Source organism: Pseudorca crassidens, chromosome 3, assembly GCF_039906515.1.
Source record: "Pseudorca crassidens isolate mPseCra1 chromosome 3, mPseCra1.hap1, whole genome shotgun sequence".
NCBI classification, from domain to species: domain Eukaryota; kingdom Metazoa; phylum Chordata; class Mammalia; order Artiodactyla; family Delphinidae; genus Pseudorca; species Pseudorca crassidens.
In genome coordinates this window covers 59,110,127-59,115,639 of record NC_090298.1, presented here as the reverse complement: position 1 = coordinate 59,115,639, position 5,513 = coordinate 59,110,127, and the positions used below count along the sequence as shown (strand labels likewise).

General features: G+C 38.3%; 1 pseudogene; it reads right to left on the bottom strand.

The window, feature by feature from the left end:
* Positions 1 to 640: 640 nt before the first annotated feature.
* On the bottom strand, positions 641 to 2,397 carry LOC137220984 (cysteine protease ATG4C-like; annotated as a pseudogene).
* Positions 2,398 to 5,513: the final 3,116 nt, after the last annotated feature.

Sequence of the window (5,513 nt, the reverse complement as noted above, 5' to 3'; positions counted from 1 at the left end):
ATTTCATTTTTGAGATAGGAAACAATTTTGCCTTTATCTGTTAGATTGGATATAGTTATTATTAATAACATAAACTTTAAATCTGTGGGGAAAACCAATACTTTACCTTCACTCCCCAGAGAAGGCTCAACAGCAAGTAAAATTAGGTGCCATTGTACAATCAGATTGCTAAGTATTACCTTAACTCAAAATTCTGCTCATGTAATTGTATCATATCACAGCTAAAAATTACTATTTAAAATATCAAGATACCTCCAAAAGCATCCTTTGGTTGCATTAATATCAGGAGGCTTAGGCAGCACTGAACATTTATTCTCTGGTCTTCTGGTCATTAGTATAAACTGAAGCTTTTGAAACTATTTGGTGATCCCATTTTGGGACCCAATATCACAAAACCTTCAGGAGAATAGTGGACCCAGGTGGAAGAATTTGAAGACTGGAAGACTTGCAGTTAAGGTAGAGTTATCACCAGCAGATCTTAGGGAAATAGGAATGCAGCCAGAATCACTTGATATTTATGAGAAATCAAGATTTACTAAATCATTTCTCTTCCAGAAAAATAGCTTTAAAACTTGTACATTTTCAAATGTTCTTTTTTAAAAAAACATAAAATTAAGATATTTGTGAAAATAAACCAGTTTCAAGTATACTTGTTTCTCTTCCTTTTTCCTCCTTCAAAGGATTTCTTCTCATCAAGCACAAATGTGCTAATCTTTACAGCAAGACAAACTCTTCTGTGCTAAATCTTTTTAATCTTTTCTTTTCATCCTCTGAGAAAAGGTCTTCTTCATTGGTTGTAGTAGATGTAAAATCATAGTCTCTGGAATGACCATTTACAAAACTAAATAATGGATATTTCTCCTTAGAAGAAATTTTCAGCAACTTAGTGATTTCTTCAGAAGCTCGTTTGAAGTCTTGAACATTTTGACAGTAAAATCCTATTGTACAGCTAAGATCCATTTTTCGAAATGACATCTTTTTAGGAGAAGGGCAGTGGAATGTCTCAAGAGGGAAATCCTTTATGCTGACATCTACAAAAGATTGGCAGTAATGAGGATTCATGTAAATCAAAGTGTCATCTTGAAATCCAGCAAAGCAATGTGACTGTTTAGGTTTGCCACCAATAATACCCACACAGTATTCAAGGCTTAAAATACCCTTTACAAAATCTAAATAGTCGGCATTGTTTCTTTCTCCACCAAGTCTAACAGGAACTAGAATAATAATAGCTTTGTCATCTGTATTATCAGAGGCCATGGAAGCGCACTGTTTATCAGTTACATCAGAACTGTAAACTGTACAATGTTGCACAACATAAATAGTTATTCCTTATAAATCTGGGTGTCTTGCTTCTTCAACTGCTTTTCTCAAAATGTGAGCAACCACAGCTGGTCCATACCAATCTCCAGCTTTTTCCCCAGACTTCTTTCCATATTCTATTAGTTGGTGTAAACCAAAGAGAGCCAAGGGGGAATCACCAAACCAAGGGATGATTTTCCTGTGATAAATTTCATTTTGCATTTCATGATCATCAGAATATCTCCCGATTGTCTCCTTCAGAGAAATTGTTGGGGTTTTGAGTTCTCTTTCCCCTGAAAGCGATGCTTTGAAAGATGCAGTAAATGTTCTTACAGTGTTGGAAGTCCATGATTCAGAGTCTGAATTTTCAGTGTTCAAAGCATCAGGCCAGCCAGGTCTAAGCTCTACCAAGCAAGTGTAGAATGAGTCCTTGAGCCAATAGCATCTGGCCAGTTCTTAATGTACAGCTCCAAGCACAGTCTGTTGTCAAAGCTGAGCCTTCTATTCGAGGAAATTCTTCCTTGTGGGTAAGCCATATTCTTGAAATGAAACCTTTACGAAATTCTTCTACATTTCCCTCAATTCCGTGATCTTCTATTGTACGTCCTGATCTTGCAGGTAACAGTTCATTTTCATTTTATTGAAATATTTGCTTTATTGCAGTGGTCTGGAACCAAACCCACAATATCTCTGAGGTATGCCTGTAGTCTAAACAACTTCATATTTAAAATGGTAACACTTTCCAAGCAATAAAAGAGGGGAATTTCTACTAAAATATGTCTTTGTTTTCAACACCCAACTATATTTCACGTTGTTCCAAGCAGATATAAATTTAGTTTCTAGCTTGTCAACTTCGTCTGTTCCTGTGGCCTCCCTATTCAGATTCTGAAGAAAAAGCCATCACTTGATTGCATTCTTCTGTAAGTTTAGTCTTTTGTTCGGGAAATGTTCCAGCTCCAGCAGCAGCTGCTACAAAAGGAGCCAGCACACATGCACTCCAACCTCAGCACCGCAGCTACAGGCACCTCGAGCTCCCCAGCCACCATAGTCGGGACTTTGTTTGATATCAAACACTTGCTTAACTACCTTCTCTTCCATGTCTCTCTTCCTCACTCCCTTACTGTTTCTTCCTAGTGGCACTTCCTAATTAGTCGCTTTCACGTGAATCTTCATCTCAGAGTCTGCTTCTGGGGAGTCCATCCTAAGACAGTGTGGTAGTCATTAATGTTGCTTATTAATTTTTCTGCCCTCTGCCTCTGGGCATGTGGTAGGGCTGTACTTGCTGGCCTTCTGTGGTTGGGTGTTGGGGCCAAGTTATCAGCTCTAGCAGAGGTGATGTGTGTTGCTTCTGGGCTGAGCACGAAATCGCCAAGATGAAACTCTTCAGAGCTCTTTTCCCTTCATTGTTGTGACCAAGAATGCCGAGATAGTGGCTTATCTCTCATCCTGGGACCTAGAGGCAGTGTGACAAAGTGGAGCAGAGCCCCAGCTCCGACTCAGTAGGCAGCGGGAGAAATAAACTTGCATTGTATTAAGCCACTGAGAGTTGGGGGTTATTTGCTATACAGCAATACAACCTAGCACATCTTGACATATATCGAGAGTGAGAAAAAGAGAAGAACCAAGGATGACTAAGATTTCTGACTCGGGCTATTAGATGGATGGGGTTAACATTCTTTGAGCTTGAGAAAAGCAAGGAGGAAGAGCTGGATATTTTGTTTTGGTTTTTTAGGTGGGGAATTAAGTGCAGTTTTAGACATTTTTGAGTTTGAGATTCTTGTGGCAATTTAACTGAGATATTGAGAAGATTGGTTCTGAATCTCTGGAAAGTGATCTGAGCTGGAGACACATATTTGGGACATAAGTAATAATTTAGGAAAATAGAAATATAAAATCAGGACCAAGGGAAAAATAGAATTGCGTAGGTGCTAATGATAAACATTAACACAGATGCTATGATTGACATTAAAAATTTTTTTTAATTGAAGTATAGTTGATTTACAATATTGTGTTAGTTTCTGGTATACAGTAAACTGATTCAGAATATATATGTATTCCTTTTCATTATGGTTTATCATAGGATATTGAATATAATTCCCTATGCTATCTAGTAGGAACTTATTGTTTATCTTTTTCTAATTTTTTAATTTAATTTAATTTTTTTATACAGCAGGTTCTTAATTGTCATCCATTTTACACGTCAGTGTATACATGTCAATCCCAATCACACAATTCATCACACACCCCCCGCACCACCGCCCCGCGGATTTCCCCCTTGGTGTCCATACGTTTGTTCTCTACATCTGTATCTCAATTTCTGCCCTGCAAACCGGTTCATCTGTACCATTTCTCTAGGTTCCACATATATGTGTTAATATACGAGATTTGTTTTTCTCTTTCTGACTTACTTCACTCTATATGACAGTCTCTAGATCCATCCACGTCTAAACAAATGACCCAATTTCATTCCTTTTTATGGCTGAGTAATATTCCACTGTATATATGTACCACATCTTCTTTATCCATTCATCTGTCAATGGGCATTTAGCTTGCTTCCATGACCTGGCTATTGTAAATAGTGCTGCAATGAATATTGGGGTGCATGTGTCTTTTTGAATTATGGTTTTCTCTGGGTATATGCCCAGTAGTGGGATTGCTAGATCATATGGTAATTCTATTTTTAGTTTTGTAAGGAACCTCCATACTATTCTCCATAGTGGCTGTATCAATTTACATTCCCACCAACAGTGCAAGAGGGTTCCCTTTTCTCCACACCCTCTCCAGCATTTGTTGTTTGTAGATTTTCTGATGATACCTATTCTAACTGGTGTGAGGTGATACCTCATTGTAGCTTTGATTTGCATTTCTCTAATAATTAGTGATGTTGAGCAGCTTTTCATGTGCTTCTTGGCCATCTGTATGTCTTCTTTGGAGAAATGTCTATTTAGATCTTCTGCCCATTTTTGGATTGGGTTGTTTGTTTTTTTAATGTTGAGCTGCATGTGATGTTTATATAGTTTGGAGATTAATCCTTTGTCCGTTGATTCGTTTGCAAATATTTTCTACCATGCTGAGGGTTGTCTTTTCGTCTTGTTTATGGTTTCCTTTGCTGTGCAAAAGCTTTGAAGTTTCTTTAGGTCCCATTTGTTTATTTTTGTTTTTATTTGCATTACTCTAGGAGATGGATCAAAAAAGATCTTTCTGTGATTTATGTCAAAGAGTGTTCTTCCTAAGAGTTTTATAGTGTCTGGTCTTACATTTAGGTCTCTAATCCATTTTGAGTTTATTTTTGTGTATGGTGTTAGGGAGTGTTCTAATTTCATTGTTTAACATGTAGCTGTCCAGTTTTCCCAGCACCACTTATTGAAGAGACTGTCTTTTCTCCATTGTATATCCTTGCCTCCTTTGTCATAGATTAGTTGACCATAGGTGCGTGGGTTATCTCTGGGCTTTCTATCTTGTTCCATTGATCTATGTTTCGGTTTTTGTGCCTGTACCATATTGTCTTGATTACTGTAGCTTTATAGTATAGTATGAAGTCAGGGCATCTGATTCCTCCAGCTCCGTTTTTTTCCCTTAAGACTGCGCTGCCTATTTGGGGTCTTTTGTGTCTCCAGACAAATTTTAAGACTTTTTGTTCTAGTTCGGTAACAAATGCCATTGGTGGGGCTTCCCTGGTGGCGCAGTGGTTGAGCGTCCGCCTGCCGATACAGGGGACACGGGTTCGCACCCCGGTGCGGGAAGATCCCACATGCCGCGGAGCGGCTGGACCCGTGAGCCATGGCCGCTGAGCCTGCACGTCCGGAGCCTATGCTCTGCAAGGGGAGAGGCCACAACAGTGAGAGGCCCGCGTACCGCAAAAAAAAAAAAAAAAAAAAATGCCATTGGTAATTTGATAGGGATTGCATTGAATCTGTAGATTGCTTTGGGTAGTATAGTCATTTTCACAATATTGATTCTTCCAGTCCAAGAACATGGTATATCTCTCCATCTGTTGGTATCATCTTTAATTTCTTTCATCAGTGTCTTATAGTTTTCTGCATACAGGTCTTTTGTCTCCTTAGGTAGGTTTATTCCTAGATATTTAATTCTTTTTGTTACAATGGTAAATGGGAGTGTTTCCTTAATTTCTCTTTCAGATTTTTCATCATTAGTGTATAGGAATGCAAGAGATTTCTGTGCATTAATTTTGTATCCTGCAACTTTACCAAATT